Consider the following 24,585-nt stretch of genomic DNA (forward strand, 5'->3'; position numbering starts at 1 on the left):
TGCCTAACTCACACAAACAGCTTATTCTGGCTTTGTAGTTGTAATGCTACATTACCAGGTTGAACAATGGGCCTTCCTTCACCCCAATAAAACCTAATATCTTCCCGTAGGAGATTTCCCTACCAGGAAGCTTCATTGAACTAATTCAACTAATGAGAATGCCTTCCTTGAACCAACCCCATACAAAAGAATTCAGTGGAGTAAAGTTGAAAGTCTACTGCTTGCATATTGCTTTATGTTTTAAGTCAGCAAAAGAGAACAAAACATCCAGCTGGAAATGAAATAAGGGACTTCACATGCTCCATCCCCTTTAGTTGCAGTTGGCCTAACATCCTGGGAAGTGGGAGCCTAAGTAGGGGCTGAAGAAGAGGATAAAAATACAAGGAAAGCATCCTTGGGACACATTGACACATTCTGTCAGCGTTCTAATTTTACTTCATCCAAGAGATCACAGTCCATGGAGTACTGTTGCATTTTAGAAGCATAATTGCTTAGGAAGTGACTTGAATTTGGCCCCTGGAAACACCACTTTCCTGGACTGCATGGCTTGGAGGGACACCATTTGAGCCCTAGCCTCTTTTTTTTACCTTCTAGGTAGGTACATCTGACAAGACCATAGCCCAGGGTTAGAAAGGGAGTCGTGGCTGAGAAGCTGGAGATTTCAGAACCGAAAGACCCCACAAGAGGAGGAAAATAACCCAAATGTAGAAATCTGTGTTAAATAACATACAGAGCTGAGCCAAGCAGCATGAAATTTGGAGTTGATGTTGACAGACCTTCAATCCTCTCATTATTCCCATTTTATTTTCCCTCTTGGCTTATGTCATAACCTGAAAATTGTTTAAACATAGGTTTTTGTATTCATTGATTTAACTCTTCAAGACCTTTCCCAGCACTTGGGGAATTAATGATCTCTTTCTTTATGAACATTTTAAATTGAGCTTATTCTTATGGAAATGTGATCCCCAGTAATTTAACAGAAGGGATTTTAGCCAGCTGTAAACCCTGAACTTACTGCTTGCATTTCATCTTTTTTTTTTTCTTCAGACTGCACATTTAGGTCATTTGAAATCAGAAAACTATAACTGCATATCAGAAACATGGGGCACTGATGTAGAAGCTGACCTCTGGTCTCCTAATTATTTTTGAGGGTGAGTTTTGTTGTCATTTGTTTCTATAATTGGTAGTTTGTATGTGTATGTAAGCTTCTATTGTAGAAGGAAAGGGCATATGTTGAGAGAGAGCCTCTTTAATCAGGTCTCATTTAGACAGAAATAAAATATATACTACCAGATAAAAAGATGAACATTGTAAGCCTCACTTGTTGGTGGTATTAGTTTGGGGAAAAAGAGTTCAGCTCGAGTAAGTTTGTTGTGTTTGTAGTGGAGGATGTCATAGAACTTGTACAAAGTATATTCACTTTGTACACTCCCGAAGTGAAACAAAACGTGATTTGGAAAGTAAGAGGATAGAAATGGAAGCAATATTCTGGGAGTGGGGCGGTTATCTGTGTGGGTTTAAAAAAAGTTTTAGTGACACTTTTAGCTAGTACATTGTAGTCCTTTTTAAATATATCCCTCCCTTATAAACCTTCCTTGTAAAAAAGAAAAAAAAATGCAAAACCAACCCACATCGTGACCGTGTCTGGCCCATGTTAGACGTTGCATAGCATGCTCCAAGTGTGACTGCATGTCTATCCATTTCTGATGGGGGGGGGAGGAGGAGGAAGAGGAGGAGGAAGAAGAAGAGGTTATCTGTCCCCATCTATTTTCCTGGACCGAGTTTGGTCATTATAATTAATCATCCTTGGCCTCCTCTTAGTGTTGGTTTCATTTACATTATTGCAGATGTCGCCTATATTGTTCTCCTGGTTCCTCTTACTTTACTCTGAATCAATTCTTACAAGTCTTTGGACTAGGTCATATTTGAGACAAACTGTTTTTTAAATTTTGGTACACTTATCTTGTGCCATAATGCTACTGTTAGGCTGTGAAGACTTGAGTTCAAATCCTGATCTAGCCTGAGCTAACTTCTTTTGCCCAGAGTAGTAGATATGACAATTTAAGGATAATTAGAAGACCTGGTATGTGAGAGGTGCTTTTGAGTTACCTGTTAAAAATCATTGTGTACGCTTCAGGTCCTTTTAATATATTGAAGTGGATCACACCTTAGTTCTTCTTGGGGTTATGTGTCTGTGACGCTGCTCCTCCCTGCCCCCAACCAAGACTTTGGGTTGTCACTCTGTAGGGGAAATAAGAAAACAGCAGTCTCAATTTCTAGGCCTTTTTTTAAAAAAAATTTATGGTGATTCTAAAAGGCAGCTTATTTCATATTGATCTGACCAAGGAGTTAGCCAAGTGTGGTGTTAATTGGGTCCTCTGGAATTCTAAACCCCTGGGACCTGGAGCTCTCTAGCAAGGAAAAATAACAAAAAAAACACAGGCTGTGCATCTGTCTGAGATGCTGGAAAACTGCTGAGGCAACCACGCAGATTTTGGCAACTCATTTTGCATCCAGTTGCTTATTTCAATTAGCTTGTTTTGTGTTTTCAGTTCCCTTTCTCCCCTTTACCCCCTTTCCTGCAAAGCTGTGTTTTGAAAACTGCTGCCCAGAGGGCAGGGTCTTGGCGATTCAGTCCGCATTGTTCTAATGCTCATTCCATATGTATGTCACATCCTCACTCTTCCCTCCAGAGCCTAGCCCCTGCAAGCAGCCCTTTCCTGGCTCCCCTTCCCCCACCACAAGCCTGGGCTCTGCTCACTCTCTCTCCTCCCTTTCCCTCTCCCTCTGCCCTTTCTTATTATTCCCCCCAGTCTCCAGAGGGAGATTCTTTCTGGATCTTGTAAGTGGGGAGATCCAAACTTTAAAAAAAAAAATCTTGTGCTGTGTGTGCATTTGGCTGGATAGTCTCAGTCAAAGTAATTATTCTGTTCCCTCCCCCCCCCCTTCTCTCTCCCTCTCCTTTTCTCTCCCTCTCTCTTTTTCCCTCAGCACAAAGCTTTTTAAGAAGCTAAGATTGGTAGTTCTTTCTGCCTTTTCTGGTTACCGTGGTAGTGGATATCTCAGTTACCGAAGAATGGAGCAGGCAGGCTGGGGTTTTTATGTGCCTTTCTTTTGGGACTGCTGGAGGAGTCCACTGAGAAATGCGGACCCGCAGCCCTGCCTGCTGAGTTTATTATGCCTGTTATCTGTCACTTACTCTGACTAAAAGGTAAGGGCTGCTGTAATTTGTCCCTGCAAAAGCAGTGTACATTGTTCTACTTCTGATGCTTTCCACTAATTGGCTCATGAGGGAGGTTAGAAGATGAGGCATTTGTGCTTGCCTTTTTTTTCCCCAGAGACCATCCAGTCAAAGCTCTCTGTTTTTATGTATGTCTAGAGAGAGGGAAAGTGCTGGAAATCTTATTGTTATCTTATGTTTGGTGTAGGTTTCACATGACTCGGTTTTGTGACTTTTTAAAAAAAGGTCATTAGTATAGGCATGTTTGTACATATGTGTGTGTGTGTGTGTGTGTAAGTATATGATCAACATGTATATTGATTTTCATAAACTTTGAGCACATGGAAGGTGATAAGATGTCCTGGGGCATTAGAACAAGGTAAGAATGTCTTTGCTCAGCAGATTGCATTATATACCAGTTTTCTAAATTATTACTTTGGATTACAGTGTGTACAGAGGGAAGTTAATAGTTTTTAAAGAAACCACTTTAATTGAGGACAGATCTTGGCAATGATTGTGTCATATACTACAGTACACATGAGTCTAAGATAGATAAGAATTTGCTGTATTGATTGTAGCACCTGATATTTTGCTTTTTATAGGAAAAAAACCTTTTTAATTTCTGAAGCTGCCAAAAAATCGAGTTGTGAATTGAACTGCAAATAAAGGCACCTTAGATAATAATAACAATAATAGAAGCACAGGATATGTTCTTAAACTTATCAATTTTTAAACTAATTGGAATTGGAATAATGGTTATCTGTAATTCTTTTAAACAGGTCTTATCTTTGACCAGAAGAGAGGGAAATACCGTGCTTTACTAACCTACATGGTGGCTTTTGTTTGGATGATGCATCACTATGGTTTTTATCTAGTAGGAAGCCTCCATAGCTTTGTTTGGCAAATAATTTTTTCTGTCCTATTCTATTAAAATCTGTTGGTTCTTAAAGACTGTTGGTTGTATGGAATATTTTTACTTTTGCATGCAGAAAATGCACTTAGTGATCTTTTCGGCTATCATTTTCCGTCCTTGGTTTTGTCTATGTATATGTTTTGTGGTAAGACTTTTCTATAAAAATATTTTTAAAGTATATATTTGTATGTATATACATATACACACTAATACACACCCACATGTATATGACTTCTTTTATTCTTTGTATTTATTGCTTTCTGGAATATATTCTGAACAGGAAATAGAAAATGCTTTTCCATTAAAATTATATTTTAATAACATACAAAAATAATTAAGAAGACGGAATGAGATAGTGGATAGAAAGAGCCAGCTTTGGATTCAGATGTCCTGGATTCAAATGACACCTCTCTGATACATACATTGACTGTGTGACTTAAGACAAGTCACAGCCTCAGTAACCTCAGTAACTCTGACTGATTGCAGAGCAGCTGCTGATCTTTGTTGGTAGAGGTGGTTACTAATAATAACAAAGGTCCCAAAAACAATAAAAACTAAGAGAAGTGATGGACACACAGCACAGTGTAATGAATAGATAGGCAGCCTTGGAACCAGGAAAATCTGAGTTCAGGTCCAATGTCTGACACATTTAGTGGATGTGTGACCCCGGGGCAAATTGCTTAACCTTTCAGGGTGCCAGGCAGCCTTCTAGGAATAGGAATTGCAGAGAAGATATTGGCTGACCTGCCCTAGTAAGAGAGAAGGTTCCCTGTAATGATCTAATGATCAAATCAAAGGTTTAGTTCCTAACCCTCTCTCTCTGTTTTTAAAAAGCAGCATTTGTACATACCTAATTTCTTACATTTTTTAAAAAGAGTATGAAACATGAAAATGTAGAAGGAAATAAAAACAATACTGATATAAGGAAGTACTGTGTTTTTTTTTTTCTTTCAGCAGTGATTATTTCTGTTTCTTACCTATTGAAGGCTCAATACGTTAGTATCTTGGCATTGGAACTCAGCCACCTTGATATTCCGATATTATAGCAGGATTCCTCCTACTATACTGCTGTTAACTGGCAAAATTATATATGACTTCCTCTATGCCTTATAGTTTTGAGATATAAAATGGACCTCAGCCTGCTTCCCAAGAGTGTCCTAGAGTGAGAAACCACTTAATAGTGTCACAGAACATAGAGACAGAAGGGACCTTAGAGATCCTTTCATCTAGAGAGCATCTCCTTTACATTACGTGTGAGGAAACTGAGGCACAGAGTGATCAAATGACTGATCTAAAGTCACGCAGCTAGATTAGTGGATAGAGCTGGGATTAGAGCCCAGGGCTCACAATTCTCAATCCAGCTGTCTTTCTTAAGGATAACAGTAAAATGCCAGACAATGTTATTGAGTGAGGAGGGGGATTGGAGGGAGAATGGAGCATATGTGCCTTCATGCTTTGTAAACTCCATTTAGTGTTATAGATTAATAAAACACTTGTAGTTTACATTATTAAATCGTATATATACACGTATTTATACATTGAAAATAGTTACTTTGTTGAAAGAAGACCCTTAAATATTATTAACTTCCTTTTAAACACATCATTTCAGTTCTTCAAAAGATTGATGATTTCATCAGCATGGACATTCCCTTTACCAGCCCACCCATAAAGATTGATTGAAAAATTGAAATCCTTCCCCACTGTAGAAGGTCTTCCTGAGCTGTTGGAGCCAAAAAAAAGTTATTATTTTATGACTTGTCCCAAGGTGATGGATCTCTCTTCACTTAAGTAGGTTGGTTCTTGGACAGTGAACACTGAATCTGTCACCGGGCCTACAGCTGAAAGATTTCCACCTTGTTATATTATGTAATATGTGACTTCAGACAAGTCATGGTCTCAGAAACCTAGGTTATTCTCTAAAATGAATTGGAGAGCAGTTGTTGATCTGTTGGTAGAAGCAATTACCAGTAATAATAAAGATCACAATAACAATGACAAAAACTAAAATAAGTAACAGACAGTATGGTGGAATGAATAGATAGGGCAGCCTTGGAAGAGGAGAATATGTTTTATATATACATACATGCACACATATATGAAATCCTTTAAGTGTGGGCCCAGTGACACAAACACACACATATAGTATGCATATGTATAAAGTACTTATGTATATGTGTGCGCTCTTGTAGGTGTGTGTGTATATATACATACATGTGTGTATATATGTGTGTGTATACATACGTACATACATACATACATACATACACACACAGAGACAGATAAACAAAGAGACAAGAGAGAGGTTACAGGTATGTAAAAATTACAAACCATCCTGATGTTTGTGAACAATTGTACAGACAAAAACTTAATCTCAAACATTTGGACTATTATATTTAGATGTTCTTAGTCTATTTGTCTTCTATTTATTACCAAAAAACCAAATAAATAGACATATAGTTTGTTGAGAGACATTTTCATTTTGCAGTAGTAACCTCTGTGCCTTGTAAAGACATGCAAGGGTATGGAAGTTTGTGTATATCACACTTTTAAAAAAATGTTTATTATATGGCTTAGTAGAGTGAAGGATTTAGGTAATTTTTTTGTAGAGTTCATATCTTTTGACTACAGGCAGTCACATCTTGAGTTTGCTTTGCATATCTCTCCTGCTGCTTCTTACAAGGATAGATTTCTGTGAATTCTTAGCATTTCTTTGAAAACTTTATGGCTCTTCTCAGTGGATGTTGAATGAATTGCATAAAGTAAATCACTTCATCAGTCTGTGCCTCAGTTGCCCCATCTGTAAAGTAAGGGGTTTGGACCAGAACTCTGGAATTTTTCCAAACTCTAAATCTAAGCCCTATAATGCTGATGATTGTTTGTTTACAAGTAGTTACATGTCTTCCTGGCTTACAAAACCTTCACATACATTTCTCAATTTATCCGGAAAATCCTGAAATGTACTTATATTGTTCCCATTCTACAGTTGAGGAAACTGAGCCTCAGTGAAGTGAAAGGGAATATCAAATGCTAAGTGGTAGATTGGAAACTCAAACCCCAGGTATTCCAAATTAAGTGTTCTTTCAGTGATGCCTTGCTACAGATCTGAGTTGGGTGCTTTGTGCCTAAAGTTACATAGCCTGGAAAGCATGAGAGGCAGGATTTGAAACCAGGTCCTCTGACTCCAAATTCAGTCTCCTCTTCCTTGCACATACTGCTTTGCAAACAGGGCTGAGGAAACAGAAAGGCAGCAGGCGTATTTTTTTCAAGGCACTGTTCTTGACAGTGCATTAATCCAAATTGCTTTTTTTGGAGAGAGACAAGAGACTGTGTGTTTGGGACTAGGACTCAGAAAGGAACCCTGTACATTTGAGTTAGTTATGGAAGATTTTTTTTTTATCTACATTACAAAAAGAGAGATTGGAATAGGACCTGAGACTGAGAATGGATAGAGGGCCAGGGTTCAAGTTCTGCCTCTTAATTACTTAGCTATAGCTACAAAGTAATCTGGCTTCAGACACTTACTAGTTGTATGACTCTGGGCAAGTCCCTTAACCATGTTTGCCTCAGTTTCCTCATCTGTCAAATGGCAAACCACTCCAGCATCTTTGCCAAGAAAACCCCAAATAGGGTCACGAAGAGCCAGACACAACTGAACAGCGAGAACAGCAATAACAAGTTGCCTATTTCCACTGGTGGAGCTTGATGAGGCTTTCTCACTCTGCTAAAATCACAAACCTTTTCCCTACTAAAAAATTATAACACATAGAATAACCTAATTTTAAATGTGGAATCTTCAAAATATAGACCACTGTGGAACTGTATCTGATTTAGTGTTTTAGAATAAGAAAGAAATTTAAAGACTATCTAGTCTAACCCCCACTTATTCCCTATTTGAAGACATCTGCCCCTTCTTGCTGTAAAGCTATGATCTCAGAGTTGACAGAGGCTGCCCACATATATTCATTTAGTATTTTCAGACAAGTTCGTAAACAGGCGCCAAATGAACGTGCATGGCAAAATCTTATGTGGTCCCTCTGTAAGATATCAGAGGAACAAGGAGATTCCTCTGTAGATAACCCAATACATAAATATTTACTGAATTCTGTTATGTGTACCACTCTGTTGAATATCAAGAAGCATAGGGGAAGCATTTAGAAAATATAAAAGAAAGCCACTCTACCCATGGGGAGGCAGTGCTGAGTCAGCCTAGGAAATGACATTTTATGTATTAAAGAAATAGTCCATTTCTTTCTCAGATTGTGGTTTTGTGACTTCACAGTTGCCATTCTTATTGAAATCAGTTTCCTTATTTGCTCAGAAATACATTTAAAATAGGTTCATCGTTTCAGATCAATTGTACATAAAAGCATTCTTTTAGATGAACTTGTTGGATTGGGAAAAATAGAATAAAAGGATTTAACCAGTCCCCCTTCTCTCCTTCCTTCCCCCCACAATCCCCCCAGGTAATCTGGAGACATATATAATAAATTGGCATTCCCTAAGAAGATGGAGGATCAGCCCAAGGGAGGCTTTTGGTCTCTAGGACTGAATGATTGTCAATACATGTTTGAATTGAATTGAATTGAATTGGTATTTTCCACATCTCATTTAAAATATGATGTTAGCTTGAGGTTTGTAATACCCAGCATCCCATTTCCTTGATAGGTTTGGCCTGCTATCATTTTAAATGCACGTGTGAGGTTATTAAAGATAGGGGTACCCTCCTTTAATATGCTACTCACTTTCCCAACATGTGGATTCACATGTCTTCTTACCCACCGGGCTTATTCCTTTTGTTCTAAGCAAAACACAGGTTAATTTTCTTTCTCTTCTTCTTCTTCTTCTTCTTCTTCTTTTCTTTCTCTTCTTCTTCTTCTTCTTCTTCTTCTTCTTCTTCTTCTTCTTCTTCTTCTTCTTCTTCTTCTTCTTCTTCTTCTTCTTCTTCTTCTTCTTCTTCTTCTTCATTCAGTTTTGTGGCTCTTCCTCATTGACCCCAGATGGGCTTTTTGCATAAAAACTGAAAGATTTGGTTGTTTGAACTCCATTAGCATCAGAAAGGCAGATTGTGTGTTGAGTAAGGTGGCCTTGCAGAAGGGGAATGGGGTGGTGGTAGAGGGATCAGGGTAGTTTTTGGAAATCCAGAGAGCTGGAAGAGTCTGTCTTAAATGGAGAATAAATAAATAAATCTGTGGTCTCAAGTAAGGGATGGGTACCAAACCCTCTTTTCTGGGTTGGAGAGCAGGTTGAGGCATTTTAGAAACCTTGAAGACTGATTTTCTTCCATTTTAAAGACTGCCTGGTTTGGCACCTTGTATCCTTCCTTCCCTGCTTTGTATGGTTCATCTTCACATGTAGTGGGGTTGGCTAGGCACCCCTTGGTTAACTCCTTAATGCCTTGTTTTGATTCCTGTGCATAGATAGAACTTTGCACTCAGTTTGTCCTTCCAGGTCTCTGGGAGTCTCAGCAATTCTTTCACCATGCCAGGAAATGTAAGCTGGAAGACAAAACAATACCTATATATTTATCAAAACTTTTTTAAAAACTTTTTCAAAATTTTTTTCAAAACGTTATCATACCTGTTACCTATAGAGGAGTCAGTGTGAGCTAGTGGAAAGACAGATTGAGAGTCTGCATCATCATTATCATCATCAATATAAATAAGAGGTAGCTAAATGGCTCCGTGGATAGAGTACTGGGCCTGGAGTCAGGCAGATCTGAGCTCAAATCCAGCCTCAGACACTTACTAGCTGTGTGACCCTGGGCAAGTCACTTAATCTGTGTTTGCCTTAATCCACTGGAGAAGGTAATAGCAAACCACTCCACCATCTCTGCCAATAAAACCCCAAAAGGAGTCATGAAGAGTCAGACATGATTGAAAACGACTGAACAGCCTAGCAACATGTATGAACCAGGCGCTGTGCTGAGAACTAAGGATACAGAGAAAGGCCAACACAAGGTCTTCTCTGCCTCCTGCTTTCCCTGGATTCCTTCAAGTCTGCAAAATTCCACCTTCTACAGGAAGCCTTTCCTGTTCCCAGGGCATGGTAGTGCCTTCCTTCTGTTGATTGTGTATATAGCTATCTAGCTACATAGCGGTTTGCATGTTGTCTCTGCCATTAGATTGTGAGCTTCTAGAAAGCAGGGAGTGTTTTTTACCTTTCTTTGTGTCTCCAGAACTTAACACAGTGTCTAGCACACAGTAAGCACTTATTAAATGCTTAGAGACTGAACAATGAGTCAGACTACATGCAAACAATCGTATATATGTAATACATGTAAAGGATAAATGGGAGATGATGTCAGAGAGAAGGCAGTGGCAGAGGGAAGGGGGACATTAGACAAGTTATTTACTTTCTTTGGACCTGTTTCATCTTCTTTAAGAAGAAGGATGGTTACGCTAAGAGAAATCACCTGGGTTTCCGTCCCTTTCTAGTGCATATTTCAAAGACCTTGTTTAATTCTCACAATGACCCTGTGAGTTTAGGCAAGCCTGAAGTTAATGGGATGGGCTCACATGTCACAGGCCTTCCCAGGGAAGAAGCTGGTCTGTTCTGCCTTTGAAAAAATACATTCTTCATAGATTATGGTATGAATGATGAATGAAAAAATTAAAAATGCTTACTATGTCCCATTACTAGCTAAGTTCTATGGATTATAGATAGAAACATGAGGAAATCCTTTTTTTTGTACAGGAGCTCACACTCTGATGGGGAGTGATAGCCTAGATGTGGAAGACAGAGTGGCCTGCCTTCCTCGAGTTTGGTGTGAAGCAGGAGATCAAACTCACCTCCTCAACTAGCAGATTCCATTGGGTGAGATAATTGAGGAAGGACAGCCCATTTAGTGGAGGTGGCATACTTCATTTTATTTTTCCATGCATCTGAAAAGAAAATCTTCTGTCCCAATACTTCTTTAGCTAATCTTTTGCATAAAAAAAAATGAAAAAAGTTAAGAGTGGTAGAAGTAAGGGGTCATGTTAATCTCATGTACATATTTTTGAAAAGAAATATGCATAGTAATAAGGGAAGAATGCTTTCCCCTACAGATTTGTTTGTGTCCCTTTTAGTTATCTCCTTTACCTCTGTACCTTTGTCTCCTTGGAAACCAGCTCTGGTATTCAAGAATAACTCTAAAGCTTATGAGAAATAGATGCCCATAATTGGTTCGATACAAGATACATTTATTAAATACCTACTATGTGCAAAGTACAGTGCTAGGCAGTAGTAATATAAAGATTAAAAATTGGCCTAGTCTTTGACCTGCAGCAGCTTTCATTTTACTAGGGAAAGATAACACAGTACAGGATTGTATTTGATGAGATCAAAGGAAAGAGGCAGACAGAAGGCTCTAGGAAAATTTGAGGACTGAGTTAACACTTTTAGCTGGGGGAATTAAAAAAAGGGAGAGGGGAAGGAGATTGGAACTGAGCTATAAATTAAAGGAAGAGCAGGCTTCTGAAAGGCAAAGATGAAGACGGGGAGGGCATTCTAAGCGGGAGGCTGGCTGGGGGCAGGGAGGAAACTTCACAGGATTTCAAAAGTGGGAGGGCAGATTTCAGAGAACAGCTAATAGTTCCATTAATTGAAGTTATATTTGATTTTAGGAAAATAATATGGTTCCTCTTTCACATTAAAAGTATTCCCACGATGAGGGGCTTAAGGAAAAGAGGCCAAATAACTAGTTTATTAGTTTTGAGAATCTCCCTGGTTGGTGGGATTTTCTTGCGAATAAATTTTAGAGCTAGCATAGTTGGTTTGTTTTGCTAAGGTTTTGAGCAGCGTTGGGAACCTTTGCTTGGTCCCCACTTAACTTATGTTCCTTCTTTTGCCGCTCATAGCCCAATTGAGTTTGAGCATACCACGTAAGTGGACTTTAACTCCATTCTCCCACTGGCCAGGGAGTAAAGAATTTATTTGTTTTATTAAATATTTTATTTGCTTTATTCATAAATTTAGATCCCCAGAGAGAGTAGATTTTCTATTTGGAAAATATACTATATTCAGCAGTCCCTGGTAAGGAAATACACAAAGCCTTTGACTCAAGTGAGTCCTGTTTATTTGATGACCCTTGGGTGCAGACCTGAAATGAATTTTCTATTTTTAGAGTGAGAGAGCATCTTAGAACATCCCTTTTTGTGGAAATAAAATATATTCTAGTCAGCAGGACAAATTTTGGTCCGGAGTCTACGATATCTTTTCTGAGGACAAACATTACAGAAAGTTCCTTGAGAGAAAATTAATTTTCTACTCACAGAAACCTTTCTTGGAATGTTTCTGGAGAAATAATGGGGAAAGCCATTCACTGAGGTTTTCCAAATAGCAACAGAAAGGTTACACAAATGCAGCCTTATCTCTGTAGGCCATGAGCATCTAGTAAAACCCTAAAAAATCTGTGGACTTTTGAATGATCCGTATCTATAATATTTTGGTTCGTAAGAACTCATACTGGTAATCTCATTTTGCTTTTGTTCTTATATTGTAAAGCATATTGAATATTTTTGTTTATATATATATGTGTGTGTGTTTATATATGTATATATGTATATGTGCATGTATGTATGTATGTATGTATGTATGTATGTATGTATGTATGTATGACTACATTCAGCTTGGAAGTGTTTTGGTATATTTACCTGCAGTTCTTTTTAACCGGGAGGTCTTTAAAGGTTATATGGGCCTTCCCTATAGCATATAGAGCTAGAGGACACCTTAGTGATATCTCAATCCAACCCTTTCTTTAACATAGGAGGAAATTGAGGTTCAGAGAGGGAGAGGGATTCAAGTAAAAGGGAAAATTATAAGGGAAAGGGTGCCAAATGTGGAATCAGGAAACCTGGGGTTCGAATTCTGGTTTTGCTGTTTGTGTGGCCTTAAGCAAGCCCTTCAAATTTGTAGGCCCCAGGTTCTGTATCAGTCAAGTGGGTGAGTTGTGCCATATAATGACTAAGATGTCTTTCAGTTCTATGGTTATCCCTTCCACATCATGAATTTCTCTACTGCAGTTTTGATATATCGTGATATATGCGGGTCAGCATAAGAAATTAAACGGGAATTTGTGGGGGAGTTTTATGGAAGCTGCAGATGACACTAGAAGGCCAGGAGATGACGAAGAAAAAGTTTAGAAACTCCAAAACACATAAACCATATGTATAGTATTGTATAATGTAAAAATATTTTATCTTTTAATACCATAATAATTCAGACTTCTCTCTTCTCATAAGGGATGGACAAAATATTTTAGTCAGATTTTCCAGATTGTGGAGGCACCATGCCCCTAACCACTGCAATGTGGAAGGGATAAATGTAAAATCCTTTTGCCTAAGTAGAGAGCAGACCTGGGATTCAAACTCAGGCCTTTTGACTCCAAATCTGGCTGTCATCAAAAGTAAGTGTCTATTGCTACAAAGGAGAACTATGTAGACATAGTCCTTGTCTATTGAAATTTGAGGCAGCTATGTCAAATCAGATATACAGGACATATCGGAAACATAAAAACATCATACTAGTATGAGTGGGTAGTCAGTTTAACCTTCTTTCAGGTCTATTTTAATGAATCCAAAGATGTATGGAAGAAAAGACCAATTATCTCTGAAGTCTCTGGGAGTTATAGGGCCTGTCATCTGGACCCTCAGCAGAATTTAGCCTGAGGCCCTCACTTAAAAAAAATGTTTCATTTGGAATTGGAAGGAGGTATTTAGAGAATTTGGACCTTTAATCTGATACCATTTTAAAACAATTTCAAGCATGTTAGGTAGATTATTTCAGGTTTCTAGGAAGTTATCTGTGGAATTTGAAAATTCTCTGGGGATTATGGTTTGACATTTGAAGCAGGTGAAACAGCCACAGCATGTGAAGTCATTAAGGTGTAAGGATGATGAGCTTTGCTTGATCTGACTTGATTTGCCTGTCTGCCTTGACACATCTCAACAGTTGGTGGGGAGCAGGAAGACAGTTTATCTCAAGTACCTGGCAGAGAATTGGACACGAAAAAAATTCTGCTCCTATACAGCCTTGTGAAATAACTTTTGTAAGGGATAGACAGACTAGTTATTTTCTAGTGGCTTTGGCCATTCCTTTGTTCATAATAACCCCAGAGGCTCTAAGTTCAGTGGAAACTGTGTTCTTCTCTTTCTGAAAGGTAGCAGCTCAATTGTTCTCCATATTTGGTTGTCTCCTCTCCATCCCTAGGCCCTCTCAGGTGGAGATTTCTTTTGGAAGCTGTGCAGGTATGCTTCCAGCAACTTGAGAGATGAAAATTTACATTAATTCTTAATTTTCAGGTGTGTTTTTTTTTTCCTTCAAGCATGCTTCAGGTTGGTGCCTGGCTCTCAATATATCTGTACTAGTGAGATAGATTTTTACAAGATTGTTTGATTTCAGTCAGAGAGCCTGGATTTCAGTCCTGATTCTGCCACTCACTGTGCATGGCCTTAGGTACTTATACTCTCTAGGCTTCGCTTTCTTCATCTATAAAATGAAGATGCTTGACTAGATGGCCTCTAATGTTACTTTCAGATCTCGGTCTTTGATCTGGTGGCCCCGTGGAAATAGGACAAGACTTGCTGGTCATCAGCCAGTGGTTTGGTGACAGCTGATCAAACTCACAGGCATTTTTAAATAATCCTCAGAATTTTGATTCAGTTCAATATAGGGATAGGGATAAGGACTAGGCTATGATTTAACTGGTCAGGGAACTCCCTGGTAAGGAAACTCCCTCTACCAATGCTGATCTCTAATTATTCTTCAAGGTAAAGGCTTAAATAGTTGCCTGGGACACTCCAGAGGTTAAGCAGCTTGCCCCATAGTCCTTATGTGTCAGAGGTAGTCCTCCTGACACCGAGGCAAGTTGTCTATGCAGTATGTCAAATGAGGTTGACTTAAAAGGTGCTTAGTGTTCAGAATAAGTCAGAATAAGTCTGTTCTGTTATGTTCATTTCTTGACAGATTCTGGGGGGGGGCATTGTCAAGTTGTCATGCCTTGGGGTGGGAAGGTGACCAGAATGGCAAGGAGACTTGAAACCATGCTGGGGTTGAAGTATTTAAGCTGGGTAGCTAGGTGGCTCCGTGGATTGAGTGCTGGCCCTGGAGTAAAGAGGATCTGAGTTCAAATCTGTCCTCAGACACTTACTAGCTGTGTGACCCTGGGCAAGTCACTTAACTGTGTTTGTCTCAGTTTCTCATCTGTAAAATGAGCTGGAGAAGGAAATGGCAAACCACTCTAGTATCCTTGCCAAGAAAACTCCAAATGGGGTCATTGAGAGTCAGACATGACTGAAACGACTCAACGACAACAAACTTGGGGAAGACAGAAGGCATGTGATCACTACCTTCAAGTTGGTATCTTATGCAGGAGTTATTACCCTTTTCTACTTGGTCCTTGAAGGCAGAACCAGAAATAATAGATGGAAGTTGCAGAGTGGCAGATTTTGGTGTCAATATAACGAAAAGCTTCTTAATATTAGAAGTGTCCTAAATGGAATTGACTGCCTGGTAGTGAGTAGTGAGTTCCGTATCAGCTGAGTTCTTCCCTGGGACCCCACCAGCGGAACCCAGATGACCTCTTGTTGGAGGTGTTATGGAAAGTATCTCTCCTGCTTCGAATGTGGGTTGGACTAGATGAATGAGGAGAGCTTTCTCCCACCTCCCAGATATGAGGGAGCTTTTTCTACGTGTGCAAGAATGAGAAGAGGTCTTGAGTAACAGGGGCAGGTGCCTGGCTAGTAGGTCACTGTGAGCTAGTACAGAATTGAGTATCAGACATTGTAGATTACAGGACTATCTGGAAAAAAACCCATATGTATAGACAGGGCTTTGTCTCAATTCTTAGGACTCAGAGTTCAGGCTTTTAAAGGACATTGTGCTAATTTACCATCCTCTCTTGATACTCAAAGAATTCATGACATGATACTTACTTTAGGCTGGAAGAGACTTATAGGATATGAGATTGTTAACTTCAAATAAAAATGTTAATGATATTGATATTAATGCAAATAATTATTATTATGGGCAGTTAGGTGGTGCAGTGGATAGAGAGCTGGGCCTGGAGTCAGGAAGACTCATTTTCCAGAATTAAGATCTGGCTTCAAACACTTAGCTAGCTGTATGATCTTAGGCAAGTCACTTAACCCTGTTTGCCTCAGTTTCCTCATCTTTCAAATGAGCTGGAGAAGAAATGACAAACTACTCATCTGCTATCATCTTTGTCAAGAAAACCCCAAATGGGGTCATAAAGAGTCAAACATGACTGAAGAACAACTGGAGAACAATGAATATGGCATCAGGCACTGTGCTAAGAGCTTTACAAATATTGTCTTGTTTGAGCTTTGCAGTAACTCCAGGAGGGAAGTGCTATTATTATCCCCATTTTACAGCTAAGGAAACTGAGGCAAACAGACACTAAGCGACTTGTCCAAGGATACATAACTAATCAATGTCTGAAGCTGTGTTTGAACTTAGGTCTTTCTGAGACCAGGCTCACCTAGCTACCTCACCAGTTCTGCAGAACACTGGGGAGAACCCAGGGGGCAGAACAGGGAAAAATGAGTGTAAGTAGCAAAGAGGAATATTTAGGCCTGATAGCATGAAAAACTTCATAGCAAACTTTCTGTTATTCCAGAAGTGAAATTGGCTGCTTCATATGGAGGTAAATACTCTGTTATAGAAGGATTTCAGGAAGAGATTGGATGACAACTTATTGGAGATGTCAGAGAGGGAATTGCTGTCTAGGTATGATTTGGGGACTGACTAGATGTTCTCCTGGATTCCCTTCCAACTGTGAACCTCTGTTATCTGTTCTAGACATGGAAGTGCCACAATTACATGAACTCATTTTATTTTTTTTCCTGATATAGAGTGTTTTTGGAGGGATTATTGGAAATTCTATTTCCAGATGCACTTGTCTCAGTAGTCATAACTTGTATCTTACAGCAATTGTATATAGTTTGCTTTTAAAAAAAAACAGCTGTGGAGTTTCTGTTATAAGGTATCATAACTGAGCATATCAGGACATTTCCAGAATGGAGATCTGAAAATAGGTCATTCATGCGTCCTGACAAAGTATTTTAGGCAACTTATGTTCTAAAAGAGCCTGATTTGAGGAGAAAGTATTTCTAGCAGTCATAGTTGAGAACCAGATAATACAATACTAACTAGCCCACCCAAACTTCCTGTAAAATAAAATGAAACAGGCATTTACATTTACTCACCTGGAATAAAGGAGAAAGTAGCTTTTTGAAGCCTGTATATGGGAATGTCAAGAATTAAAATTTGTAAGATATACAGTCTGCAGATAGTTTTCAGAAATGACCAGCCCTGCAAAGATCATCTAACTTCATTTGGGTAATAATTGATTGCCCCTTTGATTTGGGAATTCTCTCATCACTGTGGTCTTTTTCCCCTCAGATACTCAGAGCCCTCATGCTTCCTATTGATTGTACAAATACTTAAGATGCTTAAGACATACTAATGGAGGCTAAGAGAATCTGACAAAGGACACCATTGAAAAAAAAAGGAGTTAGGTCTACGTAGCAACTTAATATAGTGGAAAGAAGGTTTCTCTTCTGCTAGTTACCAATTGCGTGACCTTCAAGACGTGATAATTTCTTTGAGCATGTTTCTTCATTTTTAAAAGGTGTCTAATAACAGAGTGGTATGCAGATTATGTGGGGGGGGAAGCAAAGTTATTACATTTATTAATAATGAACCATAAATTTTGTATCATCAAAATGCTTTTAATATGCAATTTATCCATTTTTGGTAATCATTTGTTTCACTGATTAGACATTGAGTAAAGTTTTGCAACATTCTTTAATTCTTCATCATGAAATCACACTTTTATCCCATTGGATATAAAGTATACTTTTGGCAAACTGTCCATTTTTCCAAGTCTAGCCTTAATTATAACCCATAAGTTTTCAGTGGGAGTTAAACCCAGGGAGATGTCAGGCCACTGAAGCATATTTATTTCAATCTCTTGGATATGTATCTTAACTTTTCATTACATAGGGCTTTTGGTACAAGATTGTATTGCAATATTCTGCCTCCTTTGTCAATTTCTGTAATTCTGGAACATTTCTCCTTAGTATAGTAGTATAATTATCAGACTATATCTTTCCCTTATAGGAGACAAAATTCCCAGTTCTACTAGAGGTAAAAAAAATCCCTCAAATATTTTTTGAGGTAGAAGTTTTACATTCTGATGAAGATATCTAGATCTTATAGCTCACTCAGATTTCTTTTGATAATGGCTTTGAATGAAGAAGTGAGTTTTATAAATAAAGGTTGCCTTTCTCTAGGCGTTACTACTCCATTGTGTTATTTTATCCATTCATTAGCTTTTAATTAATAGCAACAGTTAGGAGCTGTTTTTCCCTCTTAAGCTGATCTTTTCATTGCTCTTCCAACTTCAAAATGCCTGTATTGCATTGTGTATAAGAATCAGTAGCAACATCTCTTATATCTAGGCCCCTCTGAAGGTCCTTGTCTGTTTCCTGAGCCCCTCTGAAGGTCCTTGTCTGTTTCCTGAGGATTAATTAGATAAGCCTATAAGATCTAGGTATCTTCATCAGGATGTAAAACTTCTACTTCCCAAAATATTTTAGAGATTTTTGCTTCTAGTAGAACTGGGGATTTTATCCCTTATAAGAGAAAGATGAATTCTGGTAAGTATACTGGTATCACTGGTATGCTGGAGAGAGTGGCTGGGGTTTCAGTGTCATCGAAAGGAAATGTGTTCTCAGTAAGGCTAGAAGATGAGAGGAGTGTGAGACAAAGGGGTCCAGAAGGAAGGGAAGTTAGTACATTGTGGAAGGAAGTTCTGTAGGGCACAGTGGAAGGAAGTTCTGTAGGGCACAGTGGAAGGAGAGTGGCGTTAGAATGTGACGTGTGTGGTATAGGATGGAAAAGAAGGAAGATGAAAGAAGAAAAGGGTAGGTAAAGAATACTTTGCCTCTCTCTTGCTCATGGTGGATTAAAAAAGGAATAAGGAGGAAAATGGGGGGTAGCAAAGTGTTAACTCTAAGGGTAGAATTGTGTAGCAGATGAAAAGTAAAAGTTCATGGTCTCAGAGGGGTGAGGCAGAGGGTTCTGGGCCCAGGTCCAGCTGCTGCTGCTGCTCTTCTGGAGCAGGTGGGAGAGAGGTGGACAGTGAGTTCTGGCTGCTGTTTGGAGGGGTGGCTTTTTAATTATCTCAATTGCATAGCGTTTCCGTAGTCAGGCCCAGTCAGTCAGCAGGCATTAAGCACTTTTTATGTGTCAGGCATGTAACTTGATAACTACCTTGTTTTTAACTACTATGTATATATTTGTATTCTGTGTATATTTATGTTGCAGTGTTAAGGGGATGAAGTAGTGATCACCATCCTTCTTGATTTATCTGCAGCCTTTCACACTGTTAATCACCCTCTTCTCCTTGACTTTGTGTAACTCTGCTTCATTTAAATCTAACACACACACACACACACACACACACACACACAGAGACAAGAGTCAAGGCATCATCCTGTGACATCATTGGTCCTCTTTGAAAAATGAAGGACAAACAACAACAATTACTGTTCAGTTTACTACTGTACTCCTGGTCCCTCAGGCTCTTAACCTAGGTGTTATCCTCAACTTTTCACTCTTTTTCCCTCCAGCCCCCCTCTAGATCCAATCTGTTGCAAAGGCCTGTGGATTTTACCTTCATAATATCTCTCATATATGCACCCTTTTCTCCACTGACCTTTGTTAGAGATATTTGCTGCAAAAAATATTTTCCTGCCACTACCCTGGTAGAATTCTTTATTACCTTATTCCTGACCTATCACAATAGCTTGCTGTTGGTCTGCCTGCTGCAAATCTGTCCGCTTCCCAGTCCATCCTCCACTCAGCTATCAAAATGATCCTAAAGTGAAGGTCTGACCATGTCTCTCCCCCATAATCAAGAAATCCCAGTGGCTCCATATCATCTCCAAGATCATGTATAAAATATTCTAGTTAGCATTCAATGCCCTTCTGAACCTGCCCCTCCCCCCACCTTTCCAGTCTTCCTAGAGCTTATCTTTCCCCCCACCATGTACTTTGCAAACTAGTGACACCCCTGGCTTTCTTCAGGTCCTTTGTGAAATCTTGCCTTCTGCAAGAAGCCTTTCTCAATGACTCTTTTTTCCAGTAACTTCCCTCTGTTGATTATTTCCAATGTATCCTGTGTCTAGCTTGTTTGTACAGTCTTTTTTCAGCTTCCATATATCTTCTTTCCCTATTGGGAACTAGGTTTCTTGAGGACCCTGACTCCTAGTCTCAGTGACCTGACTTTTGAAGGTCACTCAAGGGACTAATTCACATCTGATGAAGGGATCATTTGGCCTAGTCATATGTTTAGTGTGAAAGCTATTCGCACAGTGCTTCGTATATAGTAGATAATATATAAGTGATTATTCCTTCCCTACAAGCCAGTGAAAGGCTAAATTCTTTATAGACATATATAGGTTTCCCCCTAAGGAACAGAAAGTCCCTGAGAGCAGAGAATTTTTTTTTTGTCTTAAAATGTCCAGCACCTAGCACAGTGACTGACATATAATAGGCACTGAACCGGTATTTGTTGATTGCTTATATGGTTGGTGCAGAGAAAGTAGGAAGATGGAAAACCATTGTAGTATAGAACATCGATTCTTTGAAGTATTGTGTGTTACTTGGGATAATGGAGCATTTTCTTCTGGGAATATTTTTAAGAGTCATCAGGAGGAATTTTAGGAATAAATCTAGCAAGAATTTGATGAAAAACGAGAGATCGTAGGACTGGCCTGCCCAAATGCTGCCAACAGGATAGCGGGGAAAAAAGGGTCTTAGGCAGGGGAAAAGAGGAAGATTAAAGATGGAAGAAGATATTTGTGAAGAGAAGCACTTTGTGCTAGAGAGAGGCGTTATGAAATGGGTAGCAAGGATCAGCACTTGGGGTGGATTGTTGAATTTATATTTCATTTCTCTGGGAGGAAAGACCAGTAGAAAGGGGGTAAAATTTGCTGATGATACAGAATGGGAAAGCAGCAAAATTCAAGGAATAATGTGTTCAAATAATATGAGAGCCCTGAATGAGTTAGGGTGTGTAAGTAGATAAATGGCTTATAGAATTGCCTGTGCAGGTAATGAGGCCGGGAGCAAATACTTGAAAAAGGAATATATTCTTCAGCAATTCTTCTCTATAAATAATGAGGATACGGGTATCCTTCTGAGCAGGAGGTTTCCTAAGACCACAGAAGAAATGTATGTCTGTGTATTTCAAGTCACATTCTTGTCAGGGAAACAAGTTTAGATCAGTGGAATAAGGCAGAAAAGGGTATGGAGATTGATAAGGACGTGGGATAGTACTGATATGAGAGGTTACTGGGCTCTTGAAGTGAAATTAGCCAGAGACCTTTCTGAGCCCCATCCAGATCCTCAAAGATACTGCTGCAGTAGTCTTAGAGATGCTGTCAGGTTCAAAGAGTAGAACAAGTTAGGTTAAGCAGAGGTTTGAAAGAAAGGGAGAATAAAAAGAATTTAAGATTTGAATGTCTTTAGTGGGAGAGAAATGAAGGACTAGGGAAAACACCTCATTTACATAATTTCAGAATAGGGCAAAGGTTCTCACTGGCCTTGGAGTCTGGAGTACCTGAGTTCTAATACAGCCTCCCTCAGACATTTACTAACTGTATGACCCTTAACCCTGACTGCCTTCCACCAGCTCTCCAAAAAGAATAGGGCAAGGGCTGCACTGTGTACAAGCACGTAGCGCAGTATACACAAGAGATTGGAAATTTCGTCTCATAACTGCCTCCTCGAGAGTTGATTGACCTGTCTGCCGTATTTCACTTTGGAAGGGAAAACATCAGTTGTTTAAGAGCACAAGTGTTAAATTTACCGCCTTACCAAGATGGAAGAATATGTGTCTATATGTGGATGTCTGTGTGTAGAGGAAGGTAGGGGTGGGGGTTAGGGCACAGGATATGAATGGGAGGGGAAGAGGGCAAGCTTTCTGAAGACAGGGACTGTCTCATACCTTTTTAAAATAAATTCACAGTGCTTTGCATACTGTCTTGATCATGGTAGTGTATCAAAGAATATTAAGCATGACTGTATGAATTAACAGCCCCTTGTGCTCCCTCATGATTAACACCCCCTACACACACATGCAAGTACTATGCAATACACTGGATAAATTAAATTAATAAACACTACTGTCAGAAGTTCATGATCCTTCGGGTTGTGGGGCCAGTTGTCCTGTGCTATTCACTGTGTTGCTCACTCAGGTTTATAGCTGTTGCTGTTGCTGCTGGGTCACTATTCTTCTCTCCATGATCTCGTGCAGTGAGGACAGCTAGAATAGGGAAGGCAAGGGGGAATGGAAGGAAATAAGCATTTATATAATGCCTACTATGTGCCAGGAATTGTGCTAAGTGTTTTTTCTCCTTTGATCCTCACAACAAGGTTAGGTGCTATATGTGTATATGTATGTATACACACACACACATATATTTACAGTTGAGGAAACTGAGGCAGACAGAGGTTAAATGACTTGCCCAGGGTCACATAGCTGAGGCCAGATTTGAACTCAGGTCTTTCTGACTATAGGCTTAGTTCTCTATCTACTATGCCATCTAGGTGACTAGGATACAGTTGTCTCAATGGGAATCTTACAGGATACTAATCACTTTTCTTCTGTAGCCTTTCTTGGGGAAAAAGCCCTAGTGAGTTCACCAGGATAAAGTCGCTAGGATATGGTGACAAGACTTACCTATCCCTAATATGTTTTATGCAACCATTTCTCCATGCCATGAATTTCCATAGACTCTGTGCAATCTCGTTGGTTGTAATTTATAGGAGCATCTGTGGTTTTGTTGCTATAGGTACTTCCCTTAGCTTATTTAGATGGTCTTCCAAAGTGGCGGCTGTGGAAGAATTTGTCCCTGGACCTTTTGTCACTAGACCTTTTTATTTGAAGACTTTCCAGGTCGCTAAGATGTGGTTTCATCAACATAGCCTTTCCAGAACCCAAGGTCACCTCCGTGCCATGATGAGGCTTTATTAAAGGGTTGAGCTTTCATGAATAACTTTATAGCACTTTACAGTTTGTGAATTGTTTTCTTCACATCAACATAGAGAGATAGGTTGAGTAAGCATAACTTTTTCCATTTTACAGATGAGGCAATTTAGGCTTAGAATGGCAAAGATGCTTTCTCAAAGTTACACTAAGTCAGAGATCCAAGATATAAGCCTTCCAAGTATACTGATTCTAAACTGAATACCCATTTTACTGTAACACCACCCCTCACAATTCCATATTTCCAAAGGTTGGCCTTGATAAAAAGGCATTAGGAAGCAAATCTTTTTAGATACCTTCTAGAAAACTCAATGTCATTTCTTTCTGGATGCACATTTAAGAGTTGTCTACACATGATGACATCTTGATATGTATTGTGGAGCCATTAGAACCTCTGGAATATTTACAGAGCTTCTGGGGAGGTTCACTTTGTTTTATCCTAAGTTCCTCCTGAAAATTATGGGTCAACCAAGAGTGTAAGCTTCTTGAGGACAGAGATTGTCTTTTGTCTGTATTTGTATCCCTTGTGCTTAGCCCAGTGCCTGGCACATAGTAGGTGCCTTATAAATATTTACCGATTGATGTTTCTTATTAGGAATCTCTTGGCAGGCATCTGTCTTTGTTTTATGTCAGACAGTAAAAGAGACAGGTAGCAATGTCTCATGCATTTGTCACCTTGTGGATTCTGTATGGTGCACTTGTAATAAGATGGAAAGGGGAGGCTTCTCCTGAATACCTGAGAGATAGAGACCCTTCTCAAACCTACCCCTCTCCCCCACAGTAGCTTGGTAGCTTTTTCGAAATTGTAGCATCAGCTATCAGTTTGTCAGAAACGTTGACAGTTTCTGCATTAATACACTGTCCAAGAGCACTGAAAAATACGCTCTCAGCAGTGATGGAGGCACTTCATGAATTTAGTGCCCTCTTGCTTCATTGGAGTCTTTGGAAGCGAAAACGTTCAGCGTAATTGTAGGCAATAGACATTTGAAGTCGCTTTGCATTTTTGATCAAGTGAAGATTGCTGGGGAAGGAAATTTCAGTTTTGACAGGGCAGCCTTTCCTTGCATGAAACATGGCAAAGTCAAAGATCAGCGTAATTTAATGAAACTCTCTGTTGTGGAAAGTATGCTAGATTTGTAGTCAAGGTTGGGCTCAAAATCACAGGTCTGCCACATAGAAACTGTGTAACCTCAGGAACATCACTCTCTGGGCCTCTTTTCTCATCACTGAAATGATGGGGTTGGATTAAATGGCCTTCACAATCTGTCTTCGACCTCTAAATATTATTGCTTTCATGGATCGGAACAGTTAGGTGCTGGTTGATGTATTACACTATGGGAAATATAGTAGCTGAATAAGATAGAGTAGGACGTGTGCCTCATGATTAGGGCAGTT

This window comes from Phascolarctos cinereus, unplaced genomic scaffold (assembly GCF_003287225.1).
Source record: "Phascolarctos cinereus isolate Bilbo 61053 unplaced genomic scaffold, phaCin_HiC Scaffold_726;HRSCAF=1367, whole genome shotgun sequence".
NCBI lineage: Eukaryota > Metazoa > Chordata > Mammalia > Diprotodontia > Phascolarctidae > Phascolarctos > Phascolarctos cinereus.